Source organism: Diabrotica virgifera, chromosome 8, assembly GCF_917563875.1.
Source record: "Diabrotica virgifera virgifera chromosome 8, PGI_DIABVI_V3a".
In the NCBI taxonomy this organism is placed as follows: domain Eukaryota; kingdom Metazoa; phylum Arthropoda; class Insecta; order Coleoptera; family Chrysomelidae; genus Diabrotica; species Diabrotica virgifera.
The window spans coordinates 148,895,580-148,920,452 of record NC_065450.1 but is presented as its reverse complement, the minus strand read 5'-3'; the positions used below and the strand labels follow the sequence as shown (position 1 = coordinate 148,920,452).

Below are 24,873 nucleotides of genomic sequence, written 5' to 3'. Positions count from 1 at the left end.
TCCTATACCAAATTAATTGTTAGTTATATTGTATTTACGAGTAAGATCAGTTAATAACTTTTTAATTTACCTGCATCTTGAGAACGTATAAAGTATGCTTTGAAACAAATGAACGTTATGGAAGTATATTTAGAAGTAAATAGTATCTATGTACCTACTCGTGTCACAAAATCTGGTAATAATTTCTAATGGTTTCGCCCAAAACAAATGTCATATCCAAAAATGTTTCGGTTAAAAAATTAAAATTTAAAATAAAAAAAATTGTGACAAAAATTTCAACTACAAAAGTATTCCCAGTTTTTGTGACACCAGTAAATACCATTTATATTAATAAATAATTTGGATGATACATTTAACATTCATTTGTTTCAAAGCATACTTTATAATAATTTTTATATTCTCAAGATGTATGTAAGTAAATTTAAAAGGTAAATTAAAAGTTTAACTAAATACAATTTAACTAACAATTAATTTGGTACAGGAAAGTTGCTGTAGTAGAAAAATTACTACGGTTGATTTAAAATTTGGTTGTTTCTTTAATTTAGTAACTAATTTATGCATTCATTAATATCGTAAAATATTTTTTGTAAAATAATTTAAAGTTATTAAATTCAATTGAATTGTACTAGCATACGATTTATTTTAATCTTTAATTACGTTTTTATTTTTATATTTTATATTTTAGTGTATGTTTCTAAAACCAGATTATAATTATTTTTTTTGCAAAAAAATTTTTAAATAAAAAATCCGCAAACAAGTAAAATCTATAGTTTTTTTTTAAATATCTACAAAACGAAACATGCTAGGTACATACAACCTTATACCAAAAGAAAGGTTGTAATATTTACTACAAAACGCAAAAGTAATATACGGGGTGTGCCATTTAAAAAAAAATGAGAAAATTTTGTATTTGCAAATAGTGATCACACTGTATATTTTATGGCTAAAAGTAAAAAATATTAAATTATTTAAAAATAACACTATATTTGAAAAACTTTGACCTATCACCCAAATTTTTATTTCCTTGGAAACATAATCCACAACCCTATAAATATTACCATTTTTCTCAATAAAAATGTAAATATTTCGAAAATTATTAACTTTAGACCTATAAGACCTTATACAAATTTTTCATATTTTTAAATAATATATTCAAAAATGATTTAATATACAGGGTGTTCCATTTAAAAAAATAAAGCTTTGGTTCATACCGTCGTTCTGACTCACCCTGTATAATTGAAAATAATTTTAAATTATAGACCTCTTTGATACACATTAGTTTTGTTATAAACATTTTTTTGTATATTTCATAGTTTAGCCGTAATCAAAGAAGACCAGATGTTTGGCGCACCCTGTATATAATATAATATTATATTATATAATACTTAGTATAAAAAAATATTATTTTTTACATTTTTTACGATTATTTTTGAAATTTCTCCTTATAACTTTTTTTCTTCTACATTTAGGTATATATTATATTTTATAATAAAAAAAGCTTATTTTGTTTACTTTAAAATGGTGTATTACAAAAAATTCTAGGATTATTTTTGAATAAGATATTATTTTTTTAAATATAATAAGTACTTGCAACGATTTTTGATTTTAGGATTATTTTTTAAATTTCTCATTATAATTTTTTTTTCTTGTAAGTAAATATACTATATATTGCTCAATAAAGAGGGCTTATTTTCTTTTCTTTAAAATGGTGTATCATCTATATTTAAATAATGGAAACCGAGTAATTCTTTGATATTTTTTTACCTGTATTATTTAAAATTATTTCTTTTACAAAAATTACATAAAAATTAGTCTTATAAAACATCACTTTAGTTAAAATTATTTAAGCGTTGACATTTAAAAAATTTTCAAAACCAAATTCCATCTCTTCGTTAGCATTAGCTTCAATATCTTCCTCTGACACTTCAGTTATCTTAGAGTTCCCACAATTAGTACCCATGCACATGCACCTTTTGCAGAATATTGAACAACTAATTCCTATCTTCCTACAACCGCAGTTTTTTGTACATCCTTTGGTACATTTACATGCTATTTTTTCAAGCAAAGTGTGGTGCAGGAGCTTTGACAGTAAATATTGGAATTAATCCATACTTTGAAGTTTGCCCGGCCGAGTCAAGTGGATCCAAAGTATTAGATACCTATAAAAAATAAGATTCAATCATAACACACAATCACATAAAAAAGTTGTAATGAGAAATTTAAAAAAATAATCCTAAAATCAAAAATCGATGCAAGTACTTATTACATTTTGAAAAACCATATCTTATTCAAAAATAATCCTAGAATTTTTTATAATACACCATTTCAAAGTAAACAGAATTAGCAGCTTTCTTTTTTATTATAATATATACCTAAATGTAGAAAAAAAAGTTATAATGGGAAATTTAAAAAATAATCGTAAAAAATATAAAAACTCGCTAAAAGTATAAAATCTTGAAAAAGATAACCTCCTTAAAAGAAGTCGTACAACATTATACAGTAGAACATTTTAAAGGTAATTGATTTCTATTCCTCTTACATGTAGAATTGCATATGTATAAAGTTTCGTAGAAAAAAGTTACAGAACAATATTTGCGAAATAACAAGGAAAATTGCCCAAAATTGCTGTGAGTGACAAATTTTGAAAAAATCATATTTCGCAAACTGTAAATCCTAATGGCCTCCACTAAACACCATTTTAAAGAGAAAATATGTAAGTTTTTTTTTTCTGTGAAGCAATGTCTATACCTATATCTCCGTGGACAAAAGTTATGGGACAAAAAACAAAATTTCTTTCTTTTGGGTTTCTTTGTGCTTTTTCTTTTCAATATATTTTTGTAAAAAAAAGTATCCTTGACTTTAAAAAGTTATATTTAGATAGGAAATTTAACCAGGAACAATTTTTATGGAGACGTGTTTGTACCAAAAGTTCATAGAACTCTCCCTAATGTAACCTGTGCCCAGGGACTAATTCACCCATTTCTCAAAAACGCACCCCTTTAAATGGTAGCACTCCGCGGTTTTTTCATATATAGAGATTCATTGACCAAATGAAATAATAAAACCCCGTTAACGTTGTAGTTCCTTTCTATAGTACATAATCAATAGCCTATATGAATGATCTTTAAAAGCAATTTAAGTGTGTTAGACATCAGGCTTATGGTGCGGTGTTCAGTGCATTCTCTAGCATTTTTGTTTTTGGGAGACAAATAAATGTTGAGGTCAACCAGTCATTGGGTATGTCACCCAACTAATAAATTCCTTTAAAGAGCTTTAAGAGGATATCCATGTACCCATTTTCTATTATTTTAAGGATATCAACAGGCAGTTGATCTGGCCCCGGGATTTTTCCGTTTCGGGTGTTTTTAAGTGCATACAATATTTTTTCCTTTTTAATATCTAAACTTGTTTCTCTGTCTTCGAAAGATATGTCTTTTAGGTTTCCTCTTTCGTCGTCGAAGAGCTCTTCCATATATTCTTTCCATAGTTTTAGCTTTTCGTCAGTCGTTATCATAGTATTTCCCTTTTTATATAAAAAAGTTGTGTTTTTGGGTTTTTTTTGCAGCCCTGTCATTTCTTTAACCTTTTATGCAGTTTAAATAGGTAGTATTTGTTCTGAAGATCTTCTATCTCTTTAGGTTTTTCCTCACAGTAAGTTTATTTTGTCTCTCTTATCTTTTTTTCTGATTTCATTGTTAAATATTTTGTAATTGTGGCTGTCTTTGTTCTTGGCTTGTCTTCGTTGGTCTATCATGCCGAGTATCTCGTTGGTTATCCAGTTGTCTCTCTTACTTATCGGTTCTTTTAATATCTCTTTCCATGTAACAAAGAGGCAGTTTTTTAGTGATTACCATTGTTGGTTTATTTCGTAAATGTTAGCATCTAATTTATCAAAGTTTTCGTAAAATGAAGTTTAAAAGAACATGATTAAAGAAGTACAGAAATTTACTGGTTGAGTGCATCAACCATTTTTTTAAAATTTGTACCTCCTTTACTTTAGTTGCAAAGTATTCTTTCATTTCAACTATCGCTAGTAATAAAATGGTTTTACTTAACAAGTTCAGAGTAAGTTTATTATAAGAGAGCTTCAGGAGAAATAATATAACAAGAAATTTACCATTAGGTAACAACTCGTGGAAGTAACTTCTTTAAACTTTTATAATTTCATTTCATTTGGAAGAACAAAATAGAATATTTTGCAGTAAAAGTTTAAATTAAACTTCTTTAATTATCGAGCTGAGGAGTAGTTTCTTTTTTATTTCTTTTATTAACACGGAACAGATTAAATGCCTCTAATTAAGATAATTTTGTCCGTATGGGCAATTTCATTATTTTGATTATTGTATTAATTTGTTCCTGATTATTGCTTGTACGGAAATTTCTAAAAGTAATACGTTGTTAAAAAGACAGTTTCTGTTTTACTTCGATTCAGAGGTGATGCACACTCTCCAGACAGCTGTTTCTGTCTTACGACTTCCTCACTAGAGCTGCGTGCACACCTCTGAAGCAAAACGAAACCACAGTATAAAGAGGGACAGTAGAACCACTCTCCGAAAAATTGGAAGTAAAATCTGTAGTCGCGCATGCCGACCACGCAATGTGCTTAGTCGCTTTTGCCCCACACTCGCATTGCTAGTCGCATAGAAACGTACGGATTTTAACAGGGAAAACCCGCATCCACCACTGGTGAATTACCAATTGCTTACTGCCGGTATTACTTCTTGAGATCAAAGCGCCGACAGAGGAGTGGTTTTACGAAACCAAACTGTCAATTTATGAGGAATTGAGAATTGTTTTTTATTAATCATAGTGTGGAGCAGATCAATAATTGGTTTTCCTCCATATTTTAGCATTTCCGCTATAATACCGTCTTTACCTGGGGCTTTGTTATTTAAGTTATACTTCTTTAGGCGCGTGTGGGAGTAAATGGTCCTGGGCGCAGCTGCAACGTTATACGTGCTTTGATTGAGTATTACAATGACCTGTCAATAATTGTTCAATATGTCGGTTATGGGTAAACAAATGTTGTATATATTAGTTTTTATTGTTGTGAGGACAGAGGCAAAAGCAAGTTTATAATTGTAGTAACTTTTTAAATAGTTTTTAGTAGCGTACAGGTACGTAATAGTCAACAGGTACGTAATTATAAATGTTTCAGTATTGTAATAAAAAATTAAATATGTACCTACCTATTTGGAAAATGTAAAATGTACCTACCTAGTAGGTAGTGCTTTAATTTACATAATTTAATTACCAACAAAATTTCTAACAATCTTCATCTAATATATTGTTTTCTTACTTTATGTTTTGTTGAATTTTGATATTTTTCTTCCATAAAAATCAAGCAAATTTGATTAAATTCAGAACTGTCAAAAGTTTAAAGCGTTCAGTTGGTCTATATTCCCACATGACGTGTGTGTCTAAGTGGCTAAATTCTAAAGGGCTTTGATTTTAAACCTAACCACCCTAATATACGCGGGTTCGATCCCTAATGCAAATTTTTATTTTTTTATACATTTTATGATTGTAAGCATATTTATTATATAATTTTTATTTCAGAAAATACGTATTTAGTTAAAAATTTTGCCAATATTTATTGTTCGAAAATCATTTTTTTGTGGCATTTTCAGTATTTAACATAATATAACTTTATAACATAAACACAATATAAGTCATATATTCCAATAAATACAACAAATGCGCTAATGCCACTGTCACTAGAGGACAAACAATGCCGTATTGTTTGTCCTTGTTTAACTTATTGTGGTTTCTATAGCCAAATTACGATACCAGTTTATATGAGTAAAAAAGAGACCTAGTATAAAAAGTAATTCGTGAAGAATTTCATGAATGTGCAAATATAGCATGGAAGAACTATACTGACTTTTCTAAAGTGTTATTTGTTGTTAGTCCATTAAAATGTTACATTTTTTATGCCGTACCTTGTATTTCTTAGAGGAGTCAATTTTATTTCTTTAATGTGTAGGGGAGATCAGTAGAAGCTTAAGTTCAACTTTTTGGGGTCGCCATCCTTGTCCCCCGGTCGCCATCTTGGAAACGGGGTGCAAAGGGGTTTCGCGCTATATCTCGTAAGCTACCAACCCTACGGAAAATCTATTAAAACATAAAATGTAGCAAATTAAATTTTCCACAATTTTGTTTCTATTACTTTTTATCGTCAAGTGACCAACAAAAAAGATATAACCAAAAAATTTAAATTTTTTTTAACAAGCTCCCTTTTGGATGTTATAACTTATTTTCAGTTCATTTTAAAATAAAATAACATTATAACAATTTTGTAGAGGGTTTTTCAGCGAACAATTTCCACTATAAATTTGTTTAATTCTATTTATGTATAGAGGTTTTACAGCGCTCCAAACTTGACCAGATTCTCGAATGCTCATAGAGATACAATAAAAACACAAGTTAGGCTTACTTTTCTATCTATATATATTTTTTATTCATTCAATTTATTATGATTTTAACATTCCTATGCTATTATTAATCTGTTTTTGACCTTTCTTCCCACTATAAAACTTATAACTCAGCATATATAGAAAAGGCCCAAGAAGTTGTTTGAGGACAAATTCGCCGCTTCAGAAGAAGAATGACGCAACCGCAAATTGCAAAATTCTTAAGCAAAGCAAAAAAACCATTTTTGATATCAAAATCATACAGTATGATAAAAATTAGCCATTCACCATACCGTGGTCAGGATCTCGAGATATAAGCGTTTTTTGGGGTGTGCCGCTTGTATATGAAGTAACATAACTTTTTTCCTGTTATATATTTTGACTTAAAATTTTCCCAAAAACTTCTTCATGAACTATATTTAATTGTTGTGTTGGTTAAAATTATAAACTAAAAAGTTTGTCACTCAACTTTTTTAAGTAAACATGAAACTAACCAAATATGATGACAAAATGTTAATAAATTAACAACTCTTTTTTTAACGTTTTTAAACATTTTGGACAAATTTCATTGTTATCTACATACTTCAAAGATGACACAGTAAAATACATGACTGATGACCAAAGATACAACGAGGTAAATTTGAAAAATCATCAAAATTTATTTTTGGCATTTTTGTATAAAATTTATTTTTTTAACATGTTTCACCAACTCTAGATAAAAATAAACTTCATATTCGGATTCAGCGACCTCTAAAACACAAAAATAGACCAAAATTGATCATTCACCTTAAATTTGATTTTCGTGGTTGGCATAACGGTTATTTTTCTACGAGAATTCGAGAATCTGGTCAAGATTGGGGCGCTGTAAAACCTGGATAATAAATAAAATTAAACAACTTTATAGTGAAAATTGTTTATTGAAAAATCCTCTACAAAATCGCTATGATGTTATTTTATTGTGAAATGAACGTAAAAAAGTTATAACCTCCAAAAGGAAATTTCTTATAAAATTTTCTCTTATTTTTGTTTATAACTTTTTTGTTGGTCACTTTACGATAAAAAGTAATACATATAAAATTGTAGAAAATTTAATTTTCTTCATTTTATATAAAATTAAATTTTCTGTAGGGTAGCTAGTTTACGAGATACAGCGCGAAAGCTCTTTGCACCCCTTTTTCGAAGATATCGGCCGGGGGACAAGGGCCTCAACCCCAAAAACTTGAACTTAAGCTTCTACTGAACCCCCCTACACATTAAACAAATAAAATTGACTCCTCTAAGAAATGCACACTAAATTAACATTTCAATGGACTATGTGTATACTGTATGATTTATTGTGTATGTACTTATTTTATTTTGAGTATGGTCAGACCTTCTATTACTTTAATCATTAACAAATTTCATTTTATTTTAAATTAATCAATTTATAAATGTAATTCATTTATATAAATTATTATAGACTAATAGTAGGGAAGGAAAGTATGCTAAATTTGCAGTTACTTGAGCGTTATGGTGACCTGCTGGGTTGTGAAGAGTAGGTCCTAAAACCAAGTTAAATTTTATACGAAGTGGGGGACTTTCCATTTTTTAATTTAACTTTCCATTTCCAACAATCGTTTTTTCCGATTATAGCGGCATCTATCCAAAATTGGAAGGAATGTCTCGAATAAAAGTTGCTTATTTTTACGTAAACAATCCAAATCTGCAATAAAAATTGGGGGCCCTATTTAAGATTTTAAAGTACCCCCAACCCACATCCGTGGGAAGTCGTGTTTGGAGCCATTCGATAGATTTTTCAAAAATATTAAATATGTGTATTTTGCAGTTTTTCGATCTGATGTTCATTCCGCGAAATATGGCGGGGTTCGTATTTAAAATTTTAAATTTACACCCCACCCCTCTCCGTGGGGGGTCGTGTTTGGTATCATTTCATAGATTTGTGAGAAATATTGAACACGTGTTTTTTAGTTTTTCGATCTGACGTTCATTTCGCAAAATATTCCTTTTATTTTTTGTGAAATTTTGTGACTCGCCGATTTTTTTACGCCCCACTCAAAACGTCAGATTTTTGAAATATACACTGGTTTGCATGTACTTAACTTACCTTATCTTGATCTGACAATTTAGAGTTTTTCTAAGGAAAGATTTTTTTTCGGACCCCCCTTAACGAACTCCCCTGTATTAAGAACCAATATATGGTAGAGTTACATTTACAGGGTACAAGGTCTCTCCCTATGTAATATGACGCGCTCGAGTAACTGCAAAAATCCGCGCTCAGGCTCCCTACCATAAATAAATTGACAGATTAACGTTGATGTTTAGCAACTACCATTCTCAATGGATATAGTGCAGTCACTGAAAGTGGATCTGAGCTATTACCTCCGATTTCGTTGAATCTCCATAGAATTGCATGAAAATTGGTGAGTGGTTATAGGATATCTCAAGGAACAAAGGTGACATGGTGCCAACTTGCGCTTTTACCCTGGGGTGGATGCCACCCCTTCTCGGGGGTGAAAATTATTTTAATAAAATAACCCCATAATTCGATAGAGGGACAAATTCTAAGCAAAATTTGTTATATAAAGTTTAATCTAACATTATTAATAAGTTATTAAAATAAATCAAATCCTTTTGAGGTATTAAATATCAAAGATTTTAATTTTTCGTGAGAAAAATGCATGTTTTTATCCGATTTTCTCCTAAATAACTCAAAAACAGTAAGTTTTTACAAAAAAGTTAGAATTACCAAAATTGAAGCTAATAAAAAACGAAATAAACTCCTTACTAGAAAAACTTTTTAGTGTTAACTAAAAGTGAGTTATAGGTAATTGAATGTACTTATATTCTTTTTCGGCGGGTATCAAAATCTAAGTATTCAAGCTTGAATAAAGGTAATATTATTATCTATTATAATGCATTTTATAACATAAATTTATTAAACATTTGTCAAAATACTTAAATATATATACAAATGAGCCACCGGGCAAGTTGATAACATTAAAATTTATGCTCCAAAAATTTTCCAAAATTTATCTTTTAAAATTTTGCTCAATAAATGTTGATGTTTTTTTTAATTACTCCGTTAATTTTTACTATATTAGATTCATCTAAAGTCCATTGGAGAGATAATTCCAATGGCTATTAAACCACGTTGAAATTATTCTCTTAAACCCCTCACTTTTTCAAATTAAAAGGCTAAATGTCCCCGGTTACATGGTTCTCGCAGCAAAATTTAAGCTTTAAACGTTTGTATCTCGGTTCTTTTTACCCTTACAGAAATAGTAAAAACGGTAAAATATTGTTTATAGAAAAACCTATAATTTTATTACATAAAATTTTTTACCTATACAGGGTGATTGATTAGTGGGTAGAGTTCAATTGATCCGCTATAGTAACAGACAGCAATAAAAGTTAATAACAAAAATTTTAGCCACCTTTGAGCCACCATTACAAAATTAGTTAAAATGTTACAGGGTGTTCGATAACACACTGGCAGATCAAACTTATGTTTTTTAAATGAAACACCCTATATTTTATTCTAAATCTAAAATCCTGTTAACTTCTTTATCACAAAAATATATAGGTTTATTATGTTATACAGGGTATTTACAGAGTTATTATAACCAATTTTATATGAAAATCTTAAGAAGTTCAACTCCCTGTATAAATAAAAATAAGCAAAACAGCAATAGTTTATTAATGCCGTATTTTTTTACATATTGTGAAAATTTTCAAAAATGATTTATATTGCTAATTTTCTTTATATCAAATACAAGGTGAGTCTAAACGCAAGTACATTATTTTCTCAGTAGTTTTAAATGGAACACCCTGTATTTTATATCACTATTGAAAAGTACCATTATCGTACTTTATATTTTGTATAACATTCCCCATGTCTTTTAGTAGTTTTCGACATATTTTCATTTTTCAATGGACCAGTAGCGTGGCCACCCAAATCACCAGAATTTAATAAACTGGACTGATTTTTTTGGGGTTACGAACGATAATATTGAAGTTAATAAAATACCTACAACAACAAGGGATGAGATGAAAAATAGAATACAAGGTGTATTTCGACGTGTTTATTTACAAATGCTTCGTAGAGTAAGTAGCTCATTCGATGATCGTTTTTAGGCGTGCATAAATGTGTAAGGAGGTACCTAATTTTGAACACCTTATGTAATTAAGTATTAAAAATATTTTATTAAAAGTAGCTTCTAATTTTTTCTTCTAAACATGTTATTTTTCCAAAATTTATAACTGATAAATTATTTTTCGTTCTTTATTTTTTAAATTGTTACATTTACATACAAAACTAGTCTTTAATTTTCTTCACAAAATGTCGTATATTGTGTTTGTGTTTTTTTTTGTAAAATTTATTACTAAGTTTCCTTCTTTATTTGTTACATTTACATAAAAAATTAGTTTTTAATTGTTTCAAAAATGTTGCATGTTGTGGTTGGTTTTTTTTTTGTGTAAGATATATTACTAATAAATTATTTTTATTTATTCATTTGCTACATTGTTACATTGATTACCGGATTGATAATCAGTAATCGTCAATTGTCAATTCAGTCATAGCTTACTTAAAATTTAGATAAATTTTGACACCTAAAATAATTTGCTCTGAAAAATGAAAATATCTCGAAAACTAATAAATTTGGACATAGGGAATGTTATATAAAAATTAGAGTACGGTAATGTTACCATTTAATAATGATATAAAATACAGGGTGTTCCATTTAACAATACTGAGAAAATAATGTACTTGCGTTTTGCAATGTCAATAATTCCTCAAAATGTTGACAATAAATATGACAAAATATATGGCATTAATAAACCATTGCTGTTGTGCTTATTTATATTTATACAGGGAGTTAAACTTGCTACGATTTCCATACAAAATTGGTTATAACTTTGTAAATACCCTGTATAACATAGCAAACCTTTATACTTTTGTGATGGCGAAGTTAACAGGATTTCTAATATATTTATAATAAAATATAGGATGTCCCATTTAAAAAAATATAAGTTTGTTTTGCCACTGTGTTATCGAACACCCTGTAACATTTTAACTAATTTCGTAATGATAACTACAATTTTTGTTATTAACTTTTATTGTTACCTGTTACTATAGCGGATCTATTGAGCTTATCAGTAGTAATTCCACAAGAGCTCTAAAATTATTGAATTTTTCCCGAGTGACACTTTGACAGTTTTAATTTCACGAGCCAAAGGCGAGTGAAATTATGTCTAAGTGTCACGAGGGCAAAAATTCTATATTAATTTTAGAGATCGAGTGCAATTTGTTGCGATTATTTCATTAATAAAACTGTTCAAAACCAAAATTTTATTGTAATTTATTTATGTAAGTACAAATTAGTACAATTAAACACACAGTTGTTATAAATATTTCACGGTTGAAAGTCATCACTTTTATAATTTTTAAAGCATTAATTGCCATGTCACTGAATGTATTTTTTCATAGCAACGAAGGGCATCTGACGTAATATATAATATATTACTTGACGACGGGAAATTATCAAAAATTATCAGTCTAATTTAGATTTCTCTAGCTTTCTATTGGTCAGAATCTACTATGAATGAAATAATCAAAAGAATATGACAATATTACGATAATTTTAAAAATTCTTGGTTTTTTAAAATTACATATTGTTTTCAAAAATATGCATTCTAAACTAGTCAAAATTGTTAAAATCATTACTTATGCTAATATGAAGAAAATCTTGTAATAATTACTATAAATTTGATTTTTTGTGGAAATGGCGTATCTTTTATTTTTAATTTTTTCTTAAAAAATTCGAAAGGGATCTCTTATTTTCATCATAAATTGCTTAATTTTAATGCTATTAACTTCTTCTGGAGCTTATTTGATAGGTACTTCAACGAGATAGGTTTCACACTTCGACAAAATTAACATTAGTTTAGTTTTTTAGGCAAAGAGTGTATTCAATTTTTATTGTCCACTAGTCACCAATTTCCATGAAAATCGATGGAGGTTCAACGAAATCGGAGGGGAAAACCTTCAGTGACTGCACTAATATTATAGACAGTGTTTGTTTTTTTTTTCTCAGAATAAAGATAACAACTTGAACCTCAAACGCCAACTAAATGAAAAATTTTTCTGCTCGGATTGATACGGTTGAAAAATTAGATACAGCTAACCGTTCTCTTCCGGAAACATAATAAGATTAATGAACCTAAAATAAAGTATTATTATATAACAAAAAGTTATTTGTGGGATAAATTCTATTTCTGAGTTCTACTGGAGGAGAAAGTCGGTAGAGGCTTTACGGAAAATATATTTTAAATTAAAAAAATTCTTGGTAAGTGACATTTTAATTAGTTATGACAGATTTACAAGAAGAGAAAAGCTGTAGTTAAGAACGGAATACCAAACGAATTACTGAAATATTGTGGAGCAGCAATGACAGAACAATTAGCAACATTAATTAACAAAATCCTAAAATACAATAAAATACCGAAAGAACGGAGATCGACTGAACTAATTCTACTACTCAAAAGAGATCAAAATCAGCCAGAAAACTACAGTATGGATCAACTTGATAAATACTGCCCTAAAACTTACAACTAAAATTTTACAGGAACTAAGGAATCAGAGAATACAGATGAATAACAGGGTTTTCGTACTGTAAGATCGTGTAAAGATGCAATATTCGTCAAAAAGCAAATTTCTGAGAAATCACTATAGTATAATTATACATATGTACAGTGTACAGTATGGTCACGTATGGTGCAAATATTCTGGGCTGATTATCGGAGAACAGGCCATTTTTGGGAAAAGTTATTTGCCAGCAATTTTATTGCTGGGATCGAATTATAAGATCCTATATATTAATAATATAGGTATGCAAAGTCCTCAGACAGTCTGCTACTTTTTTTATAAACAAAATGGCGCCCGAAAATCGTGTTTTTTTCAATTATTGCTCTAGAACTCCGAAGATTTTAACTTTACAACAAAAACACTCAAATAAAAAATCACCGTGATTAAATTCTGCATAGAAAAGTGTTTTTCACGATCTGCTCCGACGAAAATTTTCTTCGAAAAGTGCGGGTTTTCCCAAAAAAATCTTTAATTTTCAAATAAAGTTTTAGATAAGTAATTATTTACCAATAATTAAATAATTTGGTGACTTAAAAGCCTTCTTGGTTTAGATTATAGTTCCAGAAGCTGGTGAAAATTAAACGAATATTTTAGCAACAATTCAACTGTTAATAAATAATTTACGGTCGCAATAATAACCAAAATAATTATGATACACTGATCAAACTTTGAAATCTTAAAAAGATGAGATGCCTATTTAACATTTTGTCGACAAAATATAAATTTTTTATTTTTTTGCACAATCTTTAAATGTTTAAAAAAATAGTTATAAACAAATTAACGTTTCTCAGAAAGTTTTTATTATATTATAATTTTAAAAAATAGCTAAAATGCGCATTTCAAATATCTTGAAAATGAATGCTTTAAACCTTTTTTGCAACCATTTGCAAAAAAGTTATGAAGCAGCAAAATAAACATACGATTACTACGGTGTTAATAATTTTTTTAAATTCTTTCAAAGCGTAGTAGTGAGTTTAAAGTACAAGCTAATTACTTATAAAATAATATCGATTATCAGCTTAATGGTTATATTTTAATTAAGGATTATATATATATATATATATATATATATATATATATATATATATAATCCTTATATATATATATATATATATAAGGATTATATATATATATATATATATATATATAAATAAATATAAATTATAAGATTATATATATATAAATATAATAATATATATATATATATATATATATATATATATATATATATATATATATATATATATTGATACATGTATCCATGTGACTTCCAAAGTAGATTCTCGTAATACGTTGTTACTTCATATATACCGTTATGACTTCCGATTTCGGAAGTCACAACGTTTTGCCTATATTTTTACGAATTTGGCTACTAGATGGTATCAGAAGGCTTATATTAAAAATTTCGCTGGAAGTCATATCGTATCTAACATACTCATAAGATCAGATTTTAGTTCGACGGTATATCACCAGCGCTAGTTTCGCTCCCGTGCTACTATACAGGTTATGTACACAACGCGTAGCGTCTTCCGTATACCACACCGCTCGGTGTGACTTCCGTTTTTTGGCAACTCTGTGTAACGGTTTCCAGACATTTATCTGTTGTAGATTCGCGGTCCTAATCGTACTTAGTGTTTTGTGTGCCTTTTGTTTTTAAACATGAATAATAGCAGATCTGCTTTACTTTTAAAGTTAGCCTTAAATGAAGGTACAATAAGTGATTATATATCTCTATAATTATATATTTTCTGTACTTATTTTAATCTATAATATTTACTTACCTATTTACTTATATAAATTCATTTTTCTCGTGTTTTTGTTTACTTCCTTTTTTACAATGAACTTCTAATTTAATCTACACTCACCGGCACGAAAAACGGGCACCCCAAAAAAATGGGTAATTTTTGATGGCTCGTATCTCCCAAACCTGTTGTCCGATTTAAGTAATTTTTTTAATATGTTATAGCCTTATTCTTTAACAATATAGCTATGATAATATTGTTGATAGACAGGTAAATTTTTATTGTATACCGGGTGTACCAATCAAACTGGGGTTTTTTCTCAATTTTCACAACACCCTGTGGAATATTCTAGCCTTTATAAAATATTTAAATTAAAGCCTAACTATAGCTCCAGGTTTTATTAACATTCTGTTTTTTTATTCATTCCCTTACGTTGGATAATAAAAAAGTTAAGGACTTTAACAACTAGCCATGTTCTTTATCGATATAGGTGTTTCTAAATATAAGTGCGACAAACTTTAAGGGGTAATTTCTGCATGAAAAAATAATGATCGTTTGGCAAAATAATTTTATATTTGCAAGCATTTGCGGACATAGCTTTATCAAGTAAACGATCATTATTTTTTCATGCAGAATTACCCCTTAAAGTTTGTCGCACTTATTTAGAAACACCATGTATTGATAAAGAACAGATAAAGAACATGTTTAGTTGTTAAAGTCCCTAACTTTTTTATTATCCAACATAAGCGAATGAATAACAAACAGAACGTTAAGAAAACCTATAGTTGGGTTTTAATTTCAATATTGTATAAAGGCTAGAATATTCCACAGGGTGTTGTGAAAATTTAAAAAAAAAACCAGTTTGATTGGTACGCCCAGTATACAATGATAATTTACCTGTCTAGAAACAATATTATTACAGCGATATAGTTAAAGAATAAGGCTATAACATATTAAAGAAATACTTAAATCGGAGAATAGGTTTAGGAGATACGAGCCATCAAATATGACCCATTTTTTGGGGTGCCCGTTTTTCGTGCCGGTGAATGTATCTATTAAATAATCTAAATTATTTTTAAAAATCTTATTAAAAGCTTAAATACAAGAAATGTAGGTAAATGTTCTCATTTAACGAAATTTCCGAAAATTGCGTATTTTTTTGACCCAAGTAGGCTGAAAAATCGATTTTATAGTTATTGTTATTTCGAAAGTAATAAAACGTGTAAAAATATACAAAAAAATTGAATGTACAATTACAATATAATGGAATTAAATACACGAAAAAAGAGCGATAAAAAGTTTAAAGTAATAAATTCTAGTAATAATATGAAATACAGTAAACTCTCTCTTAAGGGGGTAGGCGCAAAATCTCGGTCCAATGCTATTTAAATGCATTCATTTTTTACGAATTCTGAGAAAACTAATAAATACTTTTTAAAACTTACACCCAGAATGAAAGATTATTATTCCGGAGGACCGAAAGTCCCTTAGAATAAACAAAAAGTTTCTTGATAATGAAATATTCGAAATTAAAAATCACACTAACTTTTCTCTTGTTTTTTTATCCCGTTATCTTATTAAAATAAACATTATATAAGTTTTCAGGGACTTTCGGCCCTCGGTAATAATGTAATATTCCATTCTGCGTTTAAATTTTTCAAAAATACTTATTAGTTTTCTCAGAATTCGAAAAAAATTAGTGCATTTAATTAGCATTTTACCAAGATTTTGCGCCTATCTCCTTAACGGACACCTCCTCTATACGGACGGTATTTAAGACAAAACTCATTTGCCGATAATATTGAACCTGTACTCTTCAACGGACACTCCCTTAAAATGATGTGTAAATGAAAAAAAATACATAGGTATTTTTTCCAAATATTTTAGAATACAAAACTACATATATTTTATTATTTAAAATTAATACAGAGATGTCAACGAGTGATATTTGATACTGTTTAATTTATCAGCATTCATGTTTCTACTACATTCTCAACTGTTTAGCAAAATGTGGGATCCGTAATTAAAATATAATATGTGTGTCGGTCATTAAAAGAAACGTGACACCGTACCATTCATATGTTCTGACTAAAAATTCTGCTTGAACGGAAATGTCTGCTTGAACATATCCAATAAAAATTTTATTTTCTTTTAAAAATGTTTGGGATTCAAGGGCGACTTTATGATAAAACAATAAATATACAAACAAAACTTGTAATTATCAAGATTTTTGCTGTAAACTCGTGGAGAAATACATCAAATACTTAAAAAGACCTTAAATTATACAAAAAAACAGTTGAATAATTGAAATATGCACTAAAATATTATGCTTTTATACATTTATAAAAAACGCAATGATTATTGGTGTATTGAAAGTAGGTATTTTATTTTACCTAGTCCAGGTTGTATCTTAGTCGATAGGAAAAATATTCTGATTCGTTTTTTACGATCTTACCGAAATACATTCGAACCCGCTTATCTTATTGGAATAGCCTTCGTGCCAATCAAAAGTATTCCTATAACCGGGATATTTTAATAACCGATCATTGGTCGCTAGTAGAAACGTTTCCGGACCGCAAATTTCTATTCCTTAAACCGGGATATTCCTTTAAGAGGTATTCTAATAAGCGGGTTTGACTGCAGTATAGTTCATTAACGGTTTTTGCTCCAAATTTTAAAGAACGGATTGACGTGAAATTTAGCATACACATAGGTAACATGTCAAAGAAAAAAGTGAAAAGAAAACTTTGCCCTGGGGGTTGAGTTTCTCCTCTTCTCGGAGGGGAAAAATATACGTTCAAAATAAGTTCGGAAATGGATAAACTGACTAATTCTAAGCAACTTTTGTTATATAGAATTTTTGTTATATAGAGTTATTTGCGAGTCAATATGGCAATTTATCATCAAAAAAACACTTTTATACGGTTTTTTTGCCAATAACTCACTCAAAAAGTAAGTATGTTATCGGGAAAAACATTAAAAATATAGCTTATAAAGTAACAAAATTGATGTACGTATGAACTTTTTAGAATCAGTAGAAGCAAAGTTGTAGCTAATGTAAAACAGGAAACAGGTTCATATTCGTCAAATCTAAAAACGAATAATTTCACGTGAATTAACCAAAAAATGATAGCAACCAAAAAATGATGCACTGTTCTGAGACAACTTATTACAACTTTTAGTTAAAGTAGGTCCTATTTTTGTTAAAAAAATTCGAAACAGCACCCCTTAATTGGAATCTCATATGAAATTAATACTTACCGCTTCACAAGTTACTTAACTTATATAATATTTATATGATCTGTATATCTTATATGATCGGCTCAAAGGGCTAATTTTTGAAAAAAATTGGTTTTAAAGTAAAATTTTTTGCAGAAAAAAATGCTGTTTCAAAATGACATAAAATTTATTAGTGACTAAAAATTACGAATAGTAAAAAATGTAGGTTTTGCTTTTCTAAATATTTAGGATTATGTGTTTTCCTTTGAGACAAATATTGGTTAAGATATGGCTGTTCAAAATTGGCTTACACAGTTGGTTAGTGACTAGTTCAATCCCTTTCAATTACATCCCCTTAAAATAAGCATTTTGAACCGATGAAGCTTACAGATCATATTTATAAACAATACATACACGAGTAAATCAACTTCTGAAGTGGTGACTATTCATTTCATTTCGGATGCTAATTAGGGGGTGAATTTTATAATTTTTTACAAAAAAAAGGATCTTCATTTTGAGCGTAACTTCCTTAATTTAATGCTAAAACTGTTTTAACCTTTTTTTAAACACTACAAAAAAGTTGTAATGAGTGTTCCTCATAAGTGCTTTAGTTTTTGACAGTTCACGTTGAAATATTCAATTTGGAATTTGGCGTGTATGAACCTATTTTTCATTAGTTACAACTCTTCTCTTACTGGGTCTAGGGATCTCATTCATAAGCACACCATTTTTTTTTACTTTTTTATGGGCTATATTTTTCCTAAGAATGGTTTTTTCGATAAAATACTTACTTTTTGAGTTAATTGCCAAAAAAACCGTTAAAAAATGTTTTTTTTTTGTTGAAAAATAAACATATTTACTCGCAAATAACTCGAAAAGTAACTAAGTGAAAAAATGCTATAGAACAAAAGTTGCCTAGAATTAGTCAGTTAATCCATTTCCGGACTTATTTTGAACGTATATTTTTTCATCCCGAGACGAGGTAAAAGTCACCCCCATGGCAAAAGCACACATCGGCACAATATCAATGTGTTTCTTTGACATGTTACCTATGTGTATGCCAAATTTCATGTCAATCTAAGCGGTTTCTTAAAATTTATGGGTTTAGCAATATTTTACCGTCAGCGAACGGACTAATAGTAGAGAATCCGATATAAGGCCGATCTGCATCGATCTATTTAATGGATAACGTGTGCGTGAAGTAACAATGTATTTTAAACGGGATTTACTTTTTCGCACTGTTTTTGACACACTTTCATATAATCAAATATCCTTAACTTTAGCGTTGTCATGGTGATGACATAATGAGCAATAAATTACAAAAAAAAATTTGACAGTTTTGTGGTTTGAAAGAAATTAGAATGTTTAAATAAGTTCTAAAAATTGTAGAATAGGAATGAATTCCAGTGATGGAGAGTTACAGTTATTTTATTTGTTTATCGTAGATAAAATATTGTATGAAACTGTGCGTGAAGTACTTTTTGCGAACTTACGCGATGTATAGCACTCGCTCCGTATAGCACTCGCTCCGTTGTCGCTCGTGCTCTAAACATCACGTGCATTCATAAAAAGCATACTTCACGAACTGTTTCATAAATAACTATTTTCATATATTAAAAAAAATGTTTCGACCCGGGTAGATATTATTCCAGATTTTCAGATTTCAGCACAGTGTTAGATGGTTGGGGCATATATGGAGAGCAGGTAGCGTAACAACTATAAACTCAATTTTACAATGGAAACCCGGAGTTAGAAGGAGACGCGGAGGAACTAGAATAAATGGTTACAGGAAGTAAAGGAAAATTTATATAGGGCAGGAATTAGAGACTAGCAGAAAAAGACAGAGGATAGAAAGAAATGGAGAAGCACAGTCAATAGTATCGAGTAGCAGACTGGGACTAATCTGCTCTAAAAAGATGGATCTAGATAGCTTTTTAGCGGCTCAACCCCACCTGGTGTATTTAGCCATTTAATTTTCTTATTACACATTATTATTGGTCCATCAAAAATTAAAAGGACGGTGCCTGTAATAAAATCTAAAATTCAAAATTTAATCAAGAAAAATAATAAATATTAAAATTTCCTATAAGTTCAAATTTATTTATTAAAATTTTTGATATAATTTTCATAAATAAATTACTTACTAATAACACTTTTTTAATTAATTCCAAAAAATCCATTTTGCAACAATAATAAAATATTAGTATTTGTAAAATAAATATCAATCATATCATAAATAACACAGGTTTACAAAAAAAAACTAAATTTCGGACTATTTGAAGAAACCATATTACAAGGGGTTTTTTGGGGTGGCTGATCACGAATCCGGGGTCCGCTCACCCCTTTCACGCCAGGTAAAGGTCATTTCAAGGTCAAATCAAGATAAATCGACAGTCGCTCTGAGAAAGTATATTAGGGCGTTTTTGGTGTCGCTGATGACGAATCAGGAGTCCGCTGACCTCTATCACGTCTAGTTCAAGGTCAAATCAACATAAATCGACACAATCGCTCTGAAAATATAGGGGTTTTGGAGTCACTGATCATGAAAACTGCGGTCCGTTGAGCTCTACCACGTAAGGTAAAGGTCATTTCAAGGCCAAATCAGGACAAGTCCACAAAACTGATTTGACCTTGAAATGACCTTTACCTTACGTGGTAGAGCTCAACGGACCCCAGTTTTGTGATCAGCGACCCCAAAAACCCCCTAATATACTTTTTCAGAGCGATCGTGTCGATTTATCTTGATTTGACCTCGAAATGACCTTGAGCTAGACGTGATAGAGGTCAGCGGACACAAAATTCGTCATCAGCGACCACAAAAACCCCCTAATATACTTTTTCAGAGCGACTGTCGGTTTATCTTGATTTGACCTTGAGATGACCATTACCTGACGTGATAGAGGTCAGCGGACCCCGGATTCGTGACCAGCGAACCCAAAAACCCCCTAGTCACATGGTTTCGTCAAATATTCCGAAATGTATTTTTTTTGTAAACCTGTTTAATCAAAAGAATATCAATCTTTTAAATTAAATAGACAACTGTAAAACATAGAACTGCATTCACAACTGTATTCACAGTAAAAGTTTCAAAATATCACACATTACGCTTAAAGTAAGAGGTAAATCAGCAGACGAGTCGTTGTGACTTCCAAAATATGACAACACCGCTGGAAGTGACAACGCACCTTGAACTACCCTATATATGGAAGCCATAACGTATGCTGTACGCTTCGGTATATACATATATATATACAAAATTTATTTTGGTAAATCCTTTCCCCTCAATAGGTAGACCCATTTTATAAGCCCCCCTTTTGCCAAATACACAATTTATAAAAAATAATTCCTAGTAGAAAAGGTGGAAGTCGGACAGCCTCTTCTGTATACCGGAAGTCACAACTTAACGTGCATCAATATATATATATATATATATATATATATATATATATATATATATATATATATATATATATTTGTAATTTACACGCGCGAAAGTAGAATAATACAGTACCGTAGCTACCCGCCCACATACACAACTCGCGCGAGTTTAAGGGTGTCAGTCGCTTCGAGTGAACATTTTATCTCCGGCTCTGTATCAAGCCTACTTTCACGCTAAAAATTACAAAAAAAAGTATTTTTAATCTTTGATTAAAATATAACCATTGCACTAATTTTTGACATTCTTTGTGAGTAATTAGATTGTACCATAGACTCACTTTTAAGCTTTGAAACAATTAAAACAAATTATGAACAATGGAGATATCGTATATTAATTTTGCTGTTTCCTAACTTTTTTGCAAATGGTTGGTAAATTTTTTTAAAACATTCATTTTCAAGACCTATGAAATACGCATTTTAAGTATTTTTTAAAATTAGAATATAATAAACAATTTCTAAGAAATGTTAATTTGTTTATAACAATTTTTTTAAACATTTAAAGATTATGCAAAAAAATGAAAAATTTATATTTTGTCGACAAAATATTAAATAGGCATCACACCTTTATAATCTTTCTAAGTTTGATCAATGTCTCATGATTATTTTTGTAGTTATTGCGACTGTAAATTGTTAATTAACAATTGAATTGTTGCTAAAATATTCGTTTCATTTTAACCGGCTTCTGAATTTATAATCTATACCAAGAAAGCTTCTATTTCACTAGCTATATAATTATTAATAAATAAATACTGGCCCAAATACTGGAAAATTTTCGTCGGAGCAAATCGGGAAAAACATGCCTCTATGTAGAATTAAATTGGGGTGAATTTTTATTTGAGTATTTTTGGTGTAAAGTTAAAATCTTCGGAGTTATAGAGCAATAATTGAAAAAAATACGATTTGTCGGCGCCATTTTGTTTATAAAAAAAGTAACACAGTATCTGTGGACTTTGCATACCTATATTAATAATATATAGGATCTTATAGTTCGATTAAAGCTATAAAATTGCTGGTAAATAACCTTTCTTTGTACTTTACTAATTAGACTACGTATTATAACTATTTTTTTTTTCAAAATTTAAAGATTATGCAAAAAAAGAAAAATTTATATTTTGTCGATAAAATATTAAACAAGCATCTCATCTTTATAATCTTTATAAATTTGATCAATGTATCATGATTATTTTGGTTATTATTGCGATCGTAAATTGTTAATTAACAATTGAATTGTTGCTAAAATATTCGCTTAATTTTCACCGGCTTCTGGAATTACAATCTATACCAAGAAATCTTTGATGTCACTAAGTTATTTAATTCTTGATTAATAATTACTTACCTAAAACTTTATTTGAAAATTATAGTTTTTGTTAGGAAAACCCGCATTTTCCGAGGAAAATTTTCGTCCGAGCAAATCGTGAAAAACATATCTCTATGCAGAATTTAATTGCGGTGAATTTTTATTTGGGCGTTTTTGTTGTAAAGTTAAAATCTTCGGTGTTATAGAGCAATAATTGAAAAAAATACGATTTGTCGGCGCCATTTTGTTTATAAAAAAAGTAGCACACTATCTGCGGACTTTGCATACCTATATTATTAATATATAGGATCTTGTAATTCAATTCCAGCAATAAAATTGCTGGTAAATAACTTTTCCATGAATTTTGCTAATTAGCCCAGAGTAAAATGAAAGGAATAAATTCGTTATTTCGTAAACCGGCAACTTAAGAAAAAATCCCGAAACAGGTAAATTTTTATTTTTAATTTGTGATATTTTGGCATGTGTGTCATACTAGTGACGTCATCGATCTGGGTGTGATGACGTAATCGATGATTTTTTTAAATAATAATAAGGGTCGTGTGCTAGCTCATTTAAAAGATTATTCAATTTTCTATTCAGAAATACAAACATTTACCTAATTATTTATACAGGGTGTCCAAAAAATGTTTTAATTAAATTATTTTACAAAAAAAGAAGAATGTATGTAATTAATTTAATTAAAAATACATTTTACTGCTGTCAGAAATAAGACAAAAATGTTTGTATCACAAATAAACATTGCTTTTCACTTAAATTAAACGTTCAAACTTAAAAGATGCAGGTGGCTGGCGGGAGCTGACTTGAATATTGAATTTAATCGAAAAGCAATATTTATTTCTGAAATAAATATTTTTCTGTTTTCGGGCAACAGTAAAAAGTATTTTGAGTTGACAAAATTACATACATTCTTCTTTTTTTTTGTCAAATAATTTAATTAAAAAATTTTTTTGGACACCCTGTACAAATATTTATTTAAATGTTTATATTACTGAACGGAGAATTGAATTACATTTTAAATGAGCTAGTTCACCACCCCTATTACCATTTAAAAAAATTATCGATTATGTCATCACGCCCAGATGTATGACGTCACTAGTATGACATATTATGCTAAAAAATATCATAATTTAAAAATAAAAATCGACCTGTTCCGGGATTTTTTATTAAAGTCGCCGGTTTACGAAATAACGAATTTATTCCTTTCATTTGCACCATACTGTATAGTAAAAACGTCCAATCTACAATTTTCGTTTTTTCATGATAAGGTTAATAGGACGTTTCGCTCTTGCTCGTGTAAAAGGAGATAAGTCCCAAAAAGTGTTAAATGAGATAACTTCACAGAAGATAATGCTATACCAATATGTAATTAGTGTAAATGGATATATGTGTAACACTAGTAGGTCTGGATCCCGCGTATGAAAAAAAAGTTGATTAATAGCAAGCTGAAAATTTGTTAATAGCTTAAGGGTGTCAAGTCGGATAAACTTTGATATATGGGAATACTGGAACAGGGGAAGTTTTAATTGTGGAACAGGTTAAAAATTTGGAACGGTCAGACCACGAAAACGGCACATTTATTTTGTCCGACAGAATAGACTTAAACTCTCCGAACAGAGATTAAACTCTCATGCAAAAATCAGACTGCTATTTTTCACCTGTCATAATTCCTGTTATTTGACATATTCTACATATTCCACTCATTAAAACGGCCATTTGGTGATAAATATCAGTCTGATTTTTGCATAAGAGTTTAATCTCTGTTCGGAGAGTTTAAGTCTGTTCTGTCGGACAAAATACATGTGCCGTTTTCGTGGTCTGACCGTTTCAAATTTTTAACCTGTTCCACAATTAAAACTTCCCCTGTTCCAGTATTCCCATATATCAAAGTTTGTCCGATTAGACACCCTTAAGCTATTAACAAATTTTCAGCTTGCTATTAATCAACTTTTTTTTCATACGCGGGATCCAGACCTATAGCTTTGTTACCAGTCAACGTATATTGTGCTAAAATGAATAAGTACAAAAGTTTAAGTGCCGCTGGAGATACTTCGAGTTATCTCATATTACACTTTTTTGTGTTTGGCGCCAATTGATTCC

General features: G+C 29.5%; 1 protein-coding gene across 1 annotated transcript in view; it reads right to left on the bottom strand.

The window, feature by feature from the left end:
- LOC114331900 (orexin/Hypocretin receptor type 1-like) overlaps positions 1-24,873 on the bottom strand; it is a 1,700,655-nt gene that overhangs the window by 872,184 nt on the left and 803,598 nt on the right. The window lies entirely within an intron of this gene.